The sequence below is a fragment of the Micromys minutus genome (assembly GCF_963924665.1).
Source record: "Micromys minutus genome assembly, chromosome: 3".
In the NCBI taxonomy this organism is placed as follows: Eukaryota; Metazoa; Chordata; class Mammalia; order Rodentia; family Muridae; genus Micromys; species Micromys minutus.
The window spans coordinates 25,842,013-25,860,309 of NC_137972.1; the positions used below are offsets into that span (position 1 = coordinate 25,842,013).

The 18,297-nt window shown below is 40.2% G+C and overlaps 1 protein-coding gene and 1 pseudogene across 4 annotated transcripts in view; one reads left to right on the top strand and one right to left on the bottom strand.

The window, feature by feature from the left end:
- The window catches only part of CECR2 (CECR2 histone acetyl-lysine reader), a 91,377-nt gene that overhangs the window by 57,096 nt on the left and 15,984 nt on the right, over positions 1-18,297 (bottom strand). The gene's annotated exons all lie outside the window — the stretch shown is intronic.
- LOC308418312 (small ribosomal subunit protein uS14-like) lies at positions 15,427-15,628 on the top strand (annotated as a pseudogene). The gene has a single exon. The product of its transcript is annotated as a small ribosomal subunit protein uS14-like (transcript).

Consider the following 18,297-nt stretch of genomic DNA (forward strand, 5'->3'; position numbering starts at 1 on the left):
GAATTATAGGTGGTTGTGGAGCCACTAAGTAGATACTGGAAATTGAACAGCCAGTACTTTTAATAACCACTGAACCATCTCTCTAGCCCCTGTTTAAGTGTTTTTAAGCTAAAACATCTGATGATGAAAACACTGTCCTTAATTAACTTTATCATTCTCCTTACAAAGAATTCTTGATTCAGATGTACTCTGGCTGAAACAAACTCACTTCAGAAGCAGTACTGTAAAATATTCAATCTGGAATAAATTAAATTTTATTCCATTTGTAAAGAGGTACATTTTTAAAAAGCAAACTATCATTAGTGTACCCATCCTTTCAACCTTTCGTGTTAAAAAATGTGTGTGTGTGTGTGTGTGTGTGTGTGTGTGTGTGTGTGTGTGTGTGCATGCACCTGAGTATATGAATGTTTAACACATCTGTGCTGATTCCATGAAGGTCAGAAAAGAGCATCAGAATTCCCTGAAACTGGAGTTACAGATGATTCAGAGCCACCATATGGATGCTAAAATTCAACAAACTCAGGCCTCTTGAAGAGCAGTCAGTGCTCTTAACCTAGAGTTATCTCTGAGTTACCACATATAAAGTTTTTATTATAAATTATTTCAGGAATATGCTAGGTCATATATGCTAATTCCATTAGCATTACAATTTTATCCCTATTAATTTATAACATAACAAGAATTTTGTCCTAAACGACTATATTATTCTGGACAGTGGTAGCTTATACCTTTAATCCCAGCACTCAGGAGGCAAAGGTAGTTCTCTTAGTTCAAAACCAGCCTGGTCTACAGGGGAAGTTCCAGAACAGTCAGGGCTACGCATAGAAACACTGTCTCACAAAACAAATATATAGATAATCCAAATAGGTAGACCAAGCCCCCACCCCCAAATGCATGAGAGAGATAGAACAAACAAAAACTACTAAATTACAATAAGCAACACCTGTGTTTCAAATTCATGGTCAAAGAATGCTGCTTAACATTCTTCATATAATTTCATTAGATGTAAAAGTCTTTACTTTTCAGACACTTAAAAATTTTATGTACTTTCAAGTAAAGAGCAGTAATATTTATCTTGTTCTTTAAGGCTTAATAGAATTTAAAATTCAAAATCTTTTTAAAATCTTTATACTATTTAGGAAATTTTACTTATGTACAATGTGACATTAAGAAAAGAGACACCCTGTTAAATTAAAATGCTCCCCTCCAGAAAAGGGCTTATAAAAAGCAAGAGTGCCTACTTTTATATATCGATAACAATTTGCTGTCAGTTAAGAGATGAAATAGGAAAAGAATGAAGGGAAACAGAAAATGAACAAGCAATCACACACATAAGCACACTCAGGCACCCCCCCCCCCCAGGAGGTAGGGCGTTTGGGTATAACACAAGATTTCAATGATAGACTATAAAAAGAGAAACTTGCTAAGGAAACCAAAGTCTCGTTTTTAAAGAGTGTGTATGTCAATACGGGGTGATTAGAAACCCAATAAGCTGCAATTTAAGATGAAGGTTGAAGCAGCAGCAAGATGAAAGGCAACCCCTTTAACATTTGTTCCTGGAGTCCAGCAACTCTCAGCAGTTGGCTGGAGACTGAGCTCGAAGATCCTGTGGAGATCCAACAAAGGGTCGAAACAAACTCAAGTTCCCAGGGCCCCCTCTGGACAACTAGTGAAACAACTTGATAAATGATTGCTAGCTCTGTCAAGAGACCAAGAGATGGAGACGTCTGGAAGCAGAGAGGGAATGTATCTAATTTAGGAGGGGGTGGTGCACAATGGCAAAAAGTATCATCACTTGTCAGACAACATCTGATCAGAAAAAATCACAAAACTCTACAGAACTGAAGCCCAGTGTTAGCATGTAGCCACAAACCTAGAAGTCTGGTCCTTCCTAAGCTACTTTGATTTTAAGGAACAAACATCTACCTTCTCCTCCTGCCCATCCTCCTGCCATAACTCAACACTGAAGAAAGTGTTGCTTATTTCATAATGACAAGGAAAATACAAATTCACACTTAAAAGAAGCACAGGGCCTAGGTTTATTCAACTTAAGAGAATGACAGAACAAGAGCCTGAGATGGATGGATGGATGGATGGATGGATGGATGGATGGATGGATGGATGGATGGACGGACTGACAGACAGGAACAGACTAGGAGTTCCTAAATCTTAACAAGGGCCTTAACTCTCTACTTCATCTTCATTTAAAATGGGTACAATTTTAAACTCCTGGCAAAGACTGGAATGGGTTTCAAAGGCATTGGTGACATATTCAGTCAACATCCAATGGACATCTCTAATGAGAAACAGGTAATCAGAACCTGAGTGTTAACTAAGGAATTTATAATTAAGTTTTGTTATTTTTAAGGACAATGTTGTAGCTTCAGTAACTGATCAAAGACCAAAACCTAAACAAGTAACTCGAAGAGTCACTTCAAACTGTAACTTGCTGGGCTAGATAACGCTATGGTAATAAACTGCTGTTGTTAAAAAAAAAAAAAAAAAAAAGTCTGTGAAAGCAAAATTAACTTTTGACTATAACAAAACATAATTAACACCAACAAGCCAGGCATGGTGGCTTACCCATAAAACTGTAGAACTTAAAAGACCAAGACAGGAGAACCGCCAAGATTTCCAAGACAGCCTGGACTAGACTGAGACAGAATATCAGCTGTTTCAACTACTAGTTAAAGGAGACATTCTATATAAGAGAAATCAAGAGAAAAATCAGTTGAGTTGAAAGGTCTTGTTATTCTAAATTTAACTTTTCTTAAAAGTAGAATGTCTAGTGAATTTTTTTAGAAAAATGTTATATATGGCCTGTCAAGAAACTTCTTTTGGGGGGTTGAAGAGATGGTTCAGTGGTTAAGAGCAATGACTGCTTTTCCAAAGGTCCTGAGTTCAATTCTCAGGGACCACACAGTGGCTCACAACCATCTGTAATGGGATCCGATGCCCTCTACTGGTGAGACTGAAGATAGGGACAGTGCACTCATATACATACAATAAATAAATATATCTTTAAAAAAAAAAAAATCAGTGAAAAGAATGCTCCCAAGCTGGCTTTGTCCGTTTCTAAAATGTAGCCATCTTGATAGTTTAATAAGCATACTAAATTATACAGAACAATGTTTTTCTTTCAAGACTAATCCATAGTTTGAGTTGTAAAGCACAGTAAATAGTTCATTTATTCAAGCTCCCATCTCAAGATTGGGAGCTTATTGGGAGCCCATGTCAGGATCTTCTGCTAGGCACTCCTGACAGCATGCAGAAGGCAGAGGGAGACCCTGTAGGTTCTGTGAGAAGGGAGGGCTGAGGGTAGAGATGCTGGAGGGGATTTCAAAGTCTGGAAGCAGCATGTGGCTCAGACTCTGCTTTTCTTTCCCTCTCAGGAGCTTTTTTCATCCCATACTTCATCTTCTTCAGCTGTGGCATCCCTGTGTTCTTCCTGGAGGTGGCACTATCCAGTATAGCAGCCAGGGGAGTGTTACTGCTTGGAGGAAGATCTGTCCCCTCCTCCAAGGTGTCATCCTCCCCCTTTCTGCCCTTGGACCTATCATCTGCCTACCTCTACTCATTGTCTATGTTCTTGCTGTCCTGTTCCTAGAACCACTGTCCATACAAACTCCCTTGCCAAGCTCTCTTGTCCTGTGCTATGTGAAATGAGTCTCTTGAGGCTAAAATTTAAATTAAGATAGTGACAGTGTACTCACATAAAATAAATCCTTTTTTAAAATTAAATTTTTAAAAATTGGTTATTCATTTACATTTCAAATGTTGTCCTCCAATAAAATAACATTGGCATCCTCGTGACCAGGAACCTCCACTCCTCTCCCAACTCCCCTCCAGTTCCCTCTCCAGGCTCTCCCTCTGGAATTGGGCTCTGACTTCCAACACAGTGGCTTCTGTCTCAGGAGGCTCCACAAGAGTTCAAGCAGCAGCCATTGGCCCTTGGGTATTTTCTAACAACTGCCAAAGCTGAGAACCTCCCCCAGTGGTTTGAGTCTTCATGCCCCCAGGCCCAGAACCAGTCAGTGCCCACTCTCCTTGAAGGCTTCACTCCACTGCATCTCTGTAGCAGACAGAGCTCCTTCCCACCAGGAACTCTCAGCGGGCTCCACACCCTCTGGACTCCAAGACCACATCTGACGTTCTAAGGTTAGTGCTGGAGCAGTACAATGCGCTGTCCCGGCTCACATGGACCACACTTCCTGCCTTCCCGTCTACTTTGTGGTGCTCACCAAGTTGTACAATGCCATCATAAACATACTCTAACCAGGAAGCGCTTGTCCCTCTGCCTTAGCACCTCCTACAGCCTTAGCCAGGGAGCCTGCTCCACTCTGCAAATGCCTGGCCTTTCTCAGAGCACTCCCTACAGTTCTGCATTGTGACACTTTCCGAGCAGGCACATACTCATTCTTTAGTGTTCATTGCCACAGTGACTTCTTGACATGTTTCATGAGGACCTGGAAATTTCCATAAGAGTGACTTGAGCAATGTGTGATGTGTGCAGCCTGAAGTCCCCAAGTTGTGGCAGCTCTTGGTGGCCTAAGAAGGAAAGAGAAGTTTCCTTTTGCACAAGAGCCTGCTCTCAGCCTCTGTTTAGTACCAGGCTGTCCAGTCCTCTGGATGCAATTCTCTAGCCAATGGTGGATGCCTGTGGGTCACCGTACTTCATAACCTGGGATGTGTCACAACTAACCAGCTGCAGTGTAGGATCTAGTGGGGGCCTCTGCCTCCCCAGCCTGTCAGGAGAGCTTTGGTTGATGGCACACCTGTGTAGACACTGGAGCTCTGGAGACGGCTGCATTCTGTTTTTAATTTTGTTTTAAGTTTTTTATGGTTTTGTTTTTTTCTAATCTTGAGGTACAGTGGCTAAACCCACTGAGACCCACCAAAGGATACCTCTGTTCTGGAAGCCAGAAAAGGAGTGAGAACAAACAGAGAGAACATGCCTGAAGAGTAATATAGTAATAACCACCCATAGGTGGACTCTGGGAAGACAGTGTGTGTGGCCACATCTTGTGTGGGTCACACTTGTATATGAAGGTGGTCAGGCTCAGCCCCAAGTTGGAGTCAAGGACCTTAATTACTTCTCTATACAGTCACATGGAAATAAGTTTTCTAGAGACTTCTTTCAGAAAGTCAGGTCTCTTCTTTTATTAGATCAAAAGGGACTGGTGTACATATCACAACCCAAAGTGTTTACTCACAAAACCAGTTACAAACACAGTGAATTTTTTCTGGACCATAGAAATATTGTTTCAAAGTAATCAACCAACCAACCAACCTTTTTAAAGCATTAACAACTGATTGAAGTATTTTTGACTCTCTGTCCCAGACCTTAGGGTCGACTTTGAAACCCTGTTTGTAGCCCTTATGTTCTGTAGGTGGTGGGTATGGACTTCCCACCCGGAGCTTCCTAACAGGCCAGGCACTAAGCCCGGCTTCCGTGGAAGAGTCATGCAAACTAACTTCTTCCAAGAGACTTTCATGTCCTGGTTATTAACAAAAGAAAAAAGAAAAAAAAATGTAATAATTGATATGGTTTTGTAAAAGTATTTTCTTGAGATAATCTAATATTTAAAACATTATGTCAACATGTGGTAGGAATGTGAAAGCAGAGAAATAACTTGTAAATGGGGATTCTTCTCTGGCTCACCAACGGGGGCAGGGGGGGCACTTTCCAATGTATAGCTTAAAAATACCCAATATATCAAACCATTTGAATCTAACGTGTACAGTGTGAAGTTGACCTAAAATATTGCAGTGCTATTTTTTTTTTATGAGAGGAACTCCTCAAGGCCTTTTGAAGAACATAAGATGAAGGAGATGTAAACTTGTATAAAGTCACCCCAGGAGGACTAGATATTTGTAATCTTTACCACTTGGAATTGCTTCTTCTCAGAATTCACCAAAACTTTGAGTCAATCCCTCCCTCCTTCTCTCCCTTCCCCCCTCTTTTAAGTGGGCTGTTTTTACTGCAGGGGCTTTTCTTCCCTAAAAACACAACTCTACGAAGAAAAAGAAAAAAGAAAAAGAAACACAAAAAAAGAAAAAAGCCATTAAAAAGTTTTAAAAGAAGGCAGCAAAAATTTTTATCTGGTGTCTTTTATTTAAGTTTTTTTAAGATAAGAAAAGCTGGTGACATATTTATATATTTTGTGTAAAAATAAATGAATGGCAAATAGATTTTTTTAAATCTTATGTTGTTTTTTTTTTTTTTAAATGTCTTCCCCTTCCCGGTTTCCTTCTGCAAGACCCCTATTCTATCCCCCAGTCCCCCCTGCTTCTATGAAGGTGCCCTAATAAGTAATTTATAATAAAACCTTTATATGAGGTAACCCAGAGATAACTCTAGGTCTCCACCCACACCTCACTGCTCTAGCAAGGGCCTCCAAATCCCATTGATGCCAGATAAGGCAATCCTCTGCTACATATGCACCTAGAGTCATTGGTCCCTTTGTGGTTTAGTCCCTGAGAGCAGTCTGGTTGGTTGATACTGTTTTTCCTATGAGGTTGCAAACCCCTTTAGCTCCTTCAGTCCTTTCCTTAACTCCTCCATTGAAGTACCTGTGCTCAGTTGATGGTTGGCTATGAACATACACATCTGTATTGGTCAGTTTCTGGCAGAGCCTCTCAGGGGACAGCTATAACAAGCTCTAGTCAGCAAGGACTTCTTGGCATCAGCAATTAATGTCTGTTTGGTGTCTGTAGATGGAATAGATCCCTAAGTGGGGCAATCTCTGGATGGCCTTTTCTTCAGTCTCTGCTCCACTCTTTGTCCTGACATTTACTTTAGACAGGAGCAATTCTAGGTTAAAATTTTGGAGATGGTTGGGTAGCCCCATCCCTGGGGGCCTTGCCTAACCTCTGGATATGGTCTCTACAGGTTCTCTCTCCCCTTAGTTGGGTATTTCAGTTAATGTCATCCCCATTGGGTCTTGGGAGCCTTGTGTTCATTCTCCTGGCATCTGGGACTTTCTAGTGGTTACCCCCAGTTCCCCATCCCCCACTTTTGACATCAGGAACTGGCTTTACAGTCAGGAACTGGTTTTAAGGTCGCAGGTCATCTCCAAATCCAGCAATGATGATGACGTCACCCCAGATGACCACAAAAGGACCTGTGCATCTGTTACCATGGCAATCGACATGCATTCCCAGCATCCACTTGGTCCACCTGCCCACCTTTACTTGTGTTCCATGTGTGTGGTTGTATCAGTCCAAATAAAAGGCAGAACTCTAACTTTACCCCTCTTTTCCCTTCTTTTGCTCCCTGTGTACTTTCCACCAAATTAAACCTCTTCCATGGAACTGTACTGGCCTGGTGTGATCTGTCTGGACAAGCTGCTATTCAAACCCAACACCCACTGGTTTCCTGACCCTCTGTAACCCCCCCAGTCTCCTCCCACACCTGATTCTGCACCCTTTTCCTTCCCCCTTTCTCCCTCCCAGATCCTTCCCTCCACTTCCTGTGAATTATTTTGTTCCCATTTTAAGAAGGACTGAAGCATCCACACTTTGGTCTTCCTTCTTCTTGAGCTTCATTAGTAGTATCTTGGGTAGCCCTAGGTTTTTCCCAATATCCACTTATCAGTGAATATATATGATGTGTGTTCTTTTTTGAGTGGGTTATCTTATTCAAGATATTTTCTAGTTCCATCCATTTGCCTGTGAATTTCATGAAGTCATTGTTTTTAATAGCTGAGTAGTACTCTATTGTGTAAATGTACCACATTTTCTGTATCCATTCCTCTGTTGAAGGACATCTGGGCTGTTTCCAACATCTGGCTATTATTAGTAAGGCTGCTATAAACATAGTGGAGCATGTGTCCTATAATTCAAGACCCAGAACCCACACACCAAAGAGGCCAAAACCACCCAGTGGAAAAAAGACAGCATATTCAACAAATGGTGCTGGTTCAAGGGTCCGTCAACATTTAGAAGAATGCAAATTGATTCATTCTTATCTCCTTGTACAAAGCTCAAGTCAAAGTGGATCAAGGAACTCCACATAAAAGATACACTGAATCTAACAGAAAAGTGGGAAAGAGCCTCGAACAAATCAGCACAAGGGAAATTTTCCTGAACAGAAAACACCAATGGCTCAGGCTCTAAGATCAACTACAGACAAATGGGATCTCATAAAATTGCAAAGCTTCTATAAGGCAAAGGACAGTGCCAACAGGACAAAAATGGCAACCTACATACTGGGAAAAGATCTTCACCAACCCTACATTTGATAGAGGGCGAATATCCAACATAACAAAGAACTCAAGAAGACTCCAGAGAACCAAATAACCCTATTTATAAATGGAGTATAGAGCTAAACAAAGAATTCTAAACTGAGGAATATTGAATGGCCCAGAAGTACCTAAAATGTTCAACATTCTAGTCATCAGAGAAATACAAATCAAAACAACCCAGAGATTCTACCTCATACCAGTCAGAATGGCTAAGAAACTCAGATGACAGCAGATGCTGGAGAGGATGTGGAGAAAGAGGAACACTCCTCCACTGTTGGTGGGACTGCAAGCTGGTACAACCACTCTGGAAATCAGTCTGGCGGTTCCTCAGAAAATTGGACATAGTACTACCAACTATACCACTCCTGGGCATATACCCAAAAGATACTCCAACATAAAACAAGAAATTTCTTAGATTACATAAAAGTGGCTGTTCTATGAAGAATCACATTTGCTAAGTACCCAACTCACCTCCTCAATAGAATAGATTTTTAATGGGTTCCAACATGTAGACATGAGAGAAAAGGTACCCCATCATAAATCTCACTTAGACTAGCTCTAATCAACAATTCACAGAGATGAATGGCTCAACCACACAAAATGTAATACCAACATTCAAGATGCTAAGCATAACCAGGGCACAAGAACTGATCTCTACACTTCCTAAAAAAACAGACTTCCACACGTCCTAGTGAGGGCACTCAATGCACTGCACAAATTAACCCTCCACCTTACCAATGACTATAAATTTCACCCAAAAGTCAGTATACCATGTTTATGGGTATCACTAAAATTTTTATCTGCCATTCAGGCTGACATGAAAAGTCAGAAAACTATATTCAGGATGACAATACTAGGTGGTGTCCAATGTATGTAATTCCAGCATTCTAGTCATCCCAGCACTACAGAGGTGGAGGCAGGACAATTACCTAACAAGTTCAAAGCCAGGCTAAGTTATGAGATCCCATCAATCTCAAAGAATCAAAAATGAATGAATGAGTACAGACTTAAACAAATATTTGTGAGGATGTAAAGGGACTGCAACTACAGTCACCCAGTGGTAGTAATTAATGTGAAATGGTATAGCAATCTTAAAACTGTGGCAATTCTGCAAAAGATTAAACACAAAACCATCTGGAATGATAAATTCCACACACCAGACTAGTAGCACAGGATTGTAATCCCAGTACTTGAAAGACAGAGACAAGCAGATCTCTGTGTGTTTGAGGCCAGCCTGACCTGTATAGCTAGTTCCAGGATAGTAAGGACTATATAGTAAGATATAGTCTCAATAAACCGATTAATGAATTAATTAAATTCTGCTCCTGAAAGATGTTCAAGCCTATGCCCCCAAACAAGCTGGAACAGGAATATTCAGAGCATGATGCACAATAGCCAAAAGTATGTAACTCAAATGTCCGTCAACTAATAATGATTATACAAAATTTAAGTGTATCCATAAATGGAATATATCTGGAAATAAAAGAGTGAAGTACCTGTGATGCTCTAGGTTTTTGTCCACTGACACAAGCTAAGGTTACTTTAGTTTCTATTTCTCTACTGTTACGTGAAGAGACATAATGTCCAAGGCAACATATAAGTATTTAATTTGAGGACTCATGATTCCAGAAGATCAGAGAACCTTCAGGCCAGAGGTATGGCAATAAACAAATGGGCATGAACCTGGAGCAGTAGCTGACAACTTACCTCTGATCCACAGCCACAAGCCAGAGAGAGTCAACTAGGAAGAATGATTTGCAAGTCCACAGCCTCCATCAACAAGGCCAGACATCTTAATCGTTTCCAAACAGTTTAACTAAATAGGGACCAAGTATTCAAATATATGAGTTTATGTGAGTCGTTTTCATTCAAGCCACCACAAGTCAACAGGCAGGTTTGATATCCTTGGCTGACAAGCTTGTTGGGCATTTTATTAAGTAATGATTGGAGTGAGGGCATACCCTACAGTTAGTGTTGCCACCTGTGGGAAGCTGGCACTGGGTTATGTTAGAAAGCAGGCTGAACTTTGGTCTGTCTTGGTTCCTGCCTCCAGATTCCTTCATGAGTTCCTGTCATAACTTTCCTCAATAATAAACTACCCTATGGAAATGCAAGCCAAATAAACCCTTTCCTCCTCAAGTTGCTTTTGGTCATGGTGTTGAATCACTGCAACAGAAAGCAAACTAGGGCACTGGCTGAAACATGAATATTCAAAACATCCTGATAAAAATAATAGATGTCAGTCATAAAGTGCATATTTTGAGTAATTCTGCTCATGGTTCAATCAGCAAATTCAAAGATTAGTGGTTTCCAGAAGAGAGCAGGTAGGGAGTAGAGTAGAGATTGACTTGTAAAGAACTTTAGAGCTTATTTACAGTTGACGACAACATCTTTAAAATTGACTGTGGTGATAGTTACAAACTTAAGAGTATACTGAAATCAATAAAATGTCCACTTTGAATAGGTGAAATTAAGTTTGGTATCTCAATAAAGTGTCTAAGAAGAAAAATTATTAAAATCTCAAAAAGATGCTATAAATATGTGATCACTGTTTTAAGTGCCATAAACACTATTTACTGCTCTTAGGAGCTGGAAAAGAAGACTCAATTGTTAAAAATGTTTACTGTTCTTGTGAAGAACCAAGGTTCCACTCCTAAAACCTACATGATGGTGGTTTATAATCATTTGAAACTCCAGTTCCAAGGAATCCATCACCCTCTTCTGACCTCCACGGGCACCACATGGTGCACACACATACGTGCTGGCAAACACACACACACACACACAATAAAAATAAATGTCTTCAAAATTATTGTATTTAGCCCTGGTTGGTGGCATCCTGTTAATCCTGGCACTAAAGAGGTAGAGGAAACTGGGTCTGAGTCTGATGCCAATCTGGTCTAAATTCCATAATGAGACCCCATCTTTATATTTTTCTGTCTTTAAGTATTATTCTTGAATTAAGTAGTACCATACAGAAGCAATGTATAGTTAGCATAGATTCGCATAATCTCCATACAAATGGCTTTATGCTGAGAGCCCAGATAGTTTGTACTACATCTCTAGAAACAAAGAGGTTCAAGTAAAAGACAGGTAGGTCTTGAAGGGTGTACTGGACCATAAATTTACTTAGAATGGAATCTAAGTTTGTACAAAATTTCTTTCTCAGACACTATAGCTGATGCTTCACACTGATGTTTAATCTTGGTTGTCAACTTGACTGGATCTGTAATCAAGTAACAGACAACCCTTGAGCCCATATGTGAAAGGTCTTGATCATGAATTAAAGTGGGAAGACTGCCTAAGTGTGGGTTGTATCTTCCTGTAGCAACCTAGACACAATGAAATTGAAAGAAAAGCTTTTTGTTTTGTCTGCTTGCCTTCATGTCTCTCAGGCAAGGTCTATGCTGCTGCTGCTGCTGCTGCTGCTGTTTGCTTGACTGCTTGCAACAGAGTTTCTCTGTGTAACAGTTCTGGCTGTACTGGAACTTGTTCTATAGACTGGGCTGATCGATGAACTTTTGAGTGCTCGGACTAAAGGCATGTGCCACCACCACCTGGCTTCAGAACCTAGTTTCTAATGTAAAGAGAAGACCAGTAACTCTCCTCAAGGAAAGTGTCAGAATTGGGACTGCCGAAGCTGTTCAGCCTTATGTTTTTCACTCTCCATTATAAAGAGAGCAATTGTTTCTCTATATAACCTAAGGCAGAATACATGTGGATGAAGGTTAACTTTTTATTTAAAAAAGAGGCAGGGGCAGCAACCTGATGCTCCTGACCTCTCGCACCCCTGCTCTGAGTGTCAGCATGCTGCACAGGCCTGTGCTCGATCAGCACCTTGAAGTCAGGAATCTCTAAATGTTAAGAGTTTATAGAGCCAGACCAGCACAATAGAAGGTAGAGCTCCAGGACACCAAAATGGTGTTCCAACCATGCTCATGAATAGAGATTAAGATCCTTTTCAACAGAAAATACCCACAATTCTAATCTTTAACGACTGAAACATCCTATATTTCAACTCTATGAAACCTAGTGCAAAAAACACCAAGCTAGAAAGTGAAAAAGAATATGCACTGTTGGTATTTTATTAAAAAAAATATAACAAAGCGAAGTTTTTTGTAACAAAGTGAAGTTTCATGAATAGAAGATCAGGACCGGGATTTAACAGAATTGATGTAGCATGCATAAAATAGGCCCCGTGGTCCATAAGGTTATCCTCACCTTAATGACTTTTAAAAAAAAAAAAAGTATGTGCATGGGTATTCTGCATGTACTGCATGTGTGCAATGCCTACAGAAGTCAAAAGAAAGCACTGGATCTCTAGAAGTAAATTACAGTAGATTATAAACTACCTCAAAGTGAGGATCAGAGAGCAAGTTCCTTTTACTCAATACACCATATATTCAGCTACGAGAGAGAGAGAGAGAGAGAGAGAGAGAGAGAGAGAGAGAGAGAGAGAGAGAGAGAGAGAGGGAGAGAGAGGGAGAGAGAGGGAGAGAGAGGGAGAGAGAGGGAGAGAGAGAATTCAAGCATGGCATGGTGGTACACTCTTTTTTTGGGGGGGGGTGGTACACTCTTATAATACTAATATTAAAGAAGCTGAGCCACGAGGATCTGTAGTTCCATGGTGTCCTGAGCTGTTAAACAAGATCTTGAAGGTGACAGGGAAATGGAAATTTCCAAAGCAGTCTTAGAGGAGTCCCACCAGCCTTGGGACCAGACACAAATACGGCAGATATTGGGAAAGTGAAGACATTTGTGAAAATTAAGAAGTCTAAGAAAGAACAAGGTAAGCAGAGAGGTGTAGAATTCTAAGGAAAAACTAAAAGTAACAAAGCTGAAGAATGCCTCTGACAAATTCATCAGCTTGGGTGGGAATAGCTGGATAAGAAAACAATCTGATCAGAGCAGTGGTGGCCTTTAATCCAGCACCTAAGAGGCAAATGCAGTTAGATCTGAGTACCAGGGCCAGCCTGATCTACAGAGCTGGTTCCATGACAGCCAGGGCTACACAGAAAAACTGAGGGGATGGGGGGATGTATTAAAATAATAAAACATAAACACATTGAAAAAAAACCTTCATTCTAGGAGGCTCAGAAAACAAACACTATAAATGCTAACAAACCATTAACAAATCACTATCCTATAATGCAGTGCATTCAAGCACAGACATAAAGACATACACAATATATTGGACTAGATTAAAAATTATGCCCCATAGCGGGGTAATAATGGTGCACACTTTGAATCCCATAACTTAGGAGGCAGATGCAGGTGGATATTTGTGAGTTTGAGTCCAGCTTGGTCTACAAAGCAAGTGTCAGGACTACATAGAGAAACTGTCTCAAACAAAACAACAATAAAAAGTATATCCCATACATAATAGTTGGCCTGGAAAACAATGAGAGAATACATAGAGTAAGGTTGCCCTGATATTCTGGAACAGGAAACCCTTACCTATGATGAAACAGAATTCACAGATCAGCCACTACCTGGAAAAGGTATTTGTGGGGGAACTATGGACTGTACAGGCCTTGAGTTTTGGGGAAATCTTAGTGGTCCATCATTGTTTGGGATGTGTATACAGTTGCTGAAACTCAGTTGTATACTTTAAACTTTGTAAACTTAATTATATGAAAATTATCCCTCAATAAAGCTGATTTATAAGGTTTGGGTCACCCAGACATGGTGGTACACAACTTTAAGCCCACCACTTAGGAGGCAAAAGACAGCCTCTTCCACAAAGAATTTCAAGTCACCTCAAATCTTCCCCATCCCTTATTTTGAAACTTTATATAAATGGACTTAGATTGTCTATATTTTTCTATAAATACTTGAAATAGGAGTCTCACTAGTTACTCACAGTGGTCTTGAACTCCTGGACCCTAGTGATCCTCTGTACTGGTCTCTTTGAGATGAGATGAAATAGAAAATAAAGTACCAGGGTCTGGAATTTAGTGGAAAAACGGAAAGAGAAATTACATGCTAAAGATGTTGCCAAGTCGTCAGCAAGTCTTTGGTTCTTCCATCTAGTCTATACCTAACATTTTCAAGTCTTTTTTATGTCTTATGTATATTTCATGCCATTAATTTACTTTAGAATAGAATTTATTTAGGACATAAGGAGGGGAGCTGAGAATGTAGTAGAGACGGACAGACAGAAAATGAATGAACAAGAGGCCAGCCATGAACATGTGGAGAGAGAGGCGGGAGGGGAATGGGGAGAAAAGGGACAGAGGGAAGAGATAAAGAGAGGCAAGAGATTCGTTCCATTTTATATCTTAGGGGAGGCCCAGATGGACCTTATACACTGCAGTGGGTAGCAGGAACCTATGGACTCATTCCAAAGTGTTAAGCCTCCACCTGCAACCTTCTGTCAGTTCTCTTCATCTCACATGCTGTTCCCAATACTTTACACTGAACAATGTCAGTGCCTCCTTCCCATTAAGACAAATAAAATCTTCCTAAAGTAATGCCTTTTATTCTCATCATCTGAAAATACTGCTATAGCTAATGTTAAGACCCAAATGAGGCACCACAAACATACCATACATGGTTACTGACTACAGAAACTTAGGTATCCAATAAAGGGAGAGGCCAGCTAGATGACTTAGTAAGTAAAAATGTTTACAGGGCAAAGCTGATAACCTAAGAACACCCTTGCCCCATTGTCCCCTGACCTATACGAAAGTGACATGCCACAATTTATCAACATAGACACCACCACACACACACACACACACACACACACACACACACACACACACACACACACACACAAGATAAAGGCTTAGCCGAAAACAGAGAAAGCACATGTATAAAAAGCAAATGCTGAGTCAGGCTACCTACTGACTGCCAGGCTTGACTTTCATGTTTCAATCACAATTCAACACACCACTTTGATGATTGTACCTCATCTGTATAACTGAACTAAACTTAAATCATCTCTACATCCTTTGTAGTTCTTTCCCTCTATAGTTCTCTAACAATGAAACAGAGAGAATGGAAAGATACATGTGGGCTTTCCAGAATATACTACAAATTTAGTACCCAAAAAATTTTAAATAGAATATATAAGGGGCCCAAGGGTGGTGGTGCACGCCTTTAATCCCAGCATTTAGGATGCAAAGGCAGTGAATCTCTGATTTCAAGACTTCCTCATTGCGGGTCTGAAGGCAAAATGGGTCACCAGCAGCTCTACTGGAGTCACCCACGGAAGTTCGGCCAGGGCTCTCTCTCGAGTCTGCTCAAACCACCATGGTCTGATCCGTAAATACGGGCTGAACATGTGCTGTCAGTGCTTCCGGCAGTACACAAAGGACATAGGCTTCATCAAGTTGGAGCAGTACACAAAGGACATAGGCTTCATCAAGTTGGATTAAGCCATCTTGAATGGATTATTCAACTGTCTACCCAGTGAAACCAAATCATGCTAGTCTTTGTGTGCAAAGAATAAAAAAGTAAAGACATAAAAAAAAAATCATTACCTCAGAAGTACAGGAGAAAACCTATGTCTCAAGAGGAAATGAAATTTATCTATAGAGTGGGGGTCCAGAGTGATCGCTGTGGCTGCTGCTTGTCACCAGACAGAAGGATTAGTTTTACAATAAAGGACTTCCACAATGTCAAATGAAAAGTCATATATTAAGCAACCTTAATAAATATTCTGTAAGCAGAACGAAGTATAGAAACTCCAGGTGGTCACATGTATCTCCTACGTTGTGTATCTTGGTCAGCTTCCCCACGAGCTGACCTGGACACTTATTAAAGTCTACATTTTTAAATGCTAAAAAAAAAAAAAAGAAAAAAGAAAAAAAAAGAAAAGAAAAAAAGACCAGCCTGGTCTACAGAGTGAGTTCTAGAGCATCCAAGTATGCACAGAAAAACTGTCTTAATGAGCCAAACCAAACAAAACAAAAAATTCAAGGGGCTGAGCTGATGGTTCAGTTAGTTAAGTGATTTTCTAAGCAAACTTCAGAACTTCAATTTGGATCCTTTACATACATAAAAGTCAGGCATGAACATCTATCTATCTGTCTGCAAGCCAAGTAGTGGGAGCGGCAGACAGGAGAATAAATCAGCCTGTATAGGTCCTGACTCCTTTGAGGGTCAAACAACCCTTTCACAGGGGCCAAATATCAGAGATATTCTATATATCAGATATTTACATTACGATTCAGAACACTAACAAAATTAGTTATAAAGTAGCAACAAAATAAGTTTAATGGTTAGGGATCACCACACCATTATTAAAGGATCACAGCATTTTTTATTTATTTATTTGTTTACTTATTTACTTACTTCATGTATGTGAGTACACTGTTGCTGTCTTCAGACACACCAGAAGAGGGCATCCAGTCTCATTACAGATGGTTGTGAGCCACCATGTGGTTGCTGGGATTTGAACTCAAGACCTCTGGAAGAGCAGTCAGTGCTCTTAACCGCTGAGCCATCTCTCCAGCCCAGGTCACAGCATTAGAAAGGTTAAGAACCACTGCCCTAGACTAAAGACTAACTATTGAGCTCCAGGCTGAGAGGTGTACAATGTTCCTAAGGATGATACCAGGGATCCCTCTTGGTTTCAACAACACATACACTCCCAAATACATACACACTTTATTTTTAAAACACACACACACACACACACACACACAAACTACCTATCTCCTCCACTAGCAAAACCCTGCAGAAGTTTCTTCCCAACTATAAAAGTTAAAGCACAGAGAGAATTTGTCTCACCTAAAGATGAGAAATGCAGAAAGAAGGTGCAAACTTGGAAGTACAATAATAGGGTCTGATTTTCTAAGCCATTCCTATACCACTAAAGAGGTCTGACCATGTCCCAACCAGGGTGACCCAATCAGCTCAAAGCTCAGTCTCTGGGGTCCTCCTTTAATGTGTACTCAAATCAAAACCATCTGGATACTGTGTTTAAATGCTGAACCAAATTTAATAGCTCTAGGATGAGGTCTAGATAAAAATATGTCTCACAAGCTCACTTAAGATTCTTTGAGGAGTACAGATACTAACATCTGGTTCCATTCAGATAGAATTGAATAGTATTCTGGCTCATTATTTATGATTTCTTAGCATGTATTAAATCCAATAAGCTTTAATATCAGTATAAAATAGCCTTATAAACACCAAATGAGATAATTCATATATCCACAACCCTGGCACACACTGAATGTCTGGTGACTAATAACTAATATTGTGTGAACATGTGCAAGTCTATGTGTTTGTGGTTGGGGAGTGTGTGTAGCGGTCAGAAGACAACTTTTCTTTCATTCTCTTCTAATTTTTAAAAATTTTAGCTATGCATGTGCATGGTATGTGTGAGTGAAACCGGAACTCTCCTTCTACTGTAGAAACCAAAACTCAGACCAGGGTTGGATAGCAAATGCTTTTTACCCACTAAACCATCTCACTGGTGTTGAAATCAGGTTTTTAACTGTGATTCCTCCAGGTAACAACTCTTCTCAATGCCAAGTCTGTGTTCAAAACCACCTACTACAAAACTGTAATTAAAACTCTCCCCTAAAAATCTTAGCATGGCCCATACTTCTCAAGCATCATCTCACCTATCCTTGTTCCTTGCCCAGTCTATAGCAAAGTAAACTTTACTCTGCAAAGATTAGTTTCTACTTAATAAACCAATACAGACTATATCCTAGGCCTGTTCCAAATATATCCAATTGCTGTCCCTTGCTTAAACTTCAACTGCCAACCAGGTAGGCAATTTTCAAACAATATTTCGACTTATTCACTTTATATATTTAGGGAGTTGGGGTTTGGTTGGAATTTTGTTTTTATTTCTCTTGTTCTGTTTTGAAACAGAATCTCACTGAGATTAGACTTATGTCTGCTTCCCTAGTGCTGGGATTAAAGGTGTGCACCACCATACCCAACCTGTTGTTTTTAAGACAAGTTCTGGTGTAATTGTTCCAGGTTGCTCTCAAACTCACTATACAACCAATGGTGACTTTCAACTCATGAGTGTCCTAAATGCTGAGATTATCAGTGTGGACCACCACACCTGATATATGCGGTA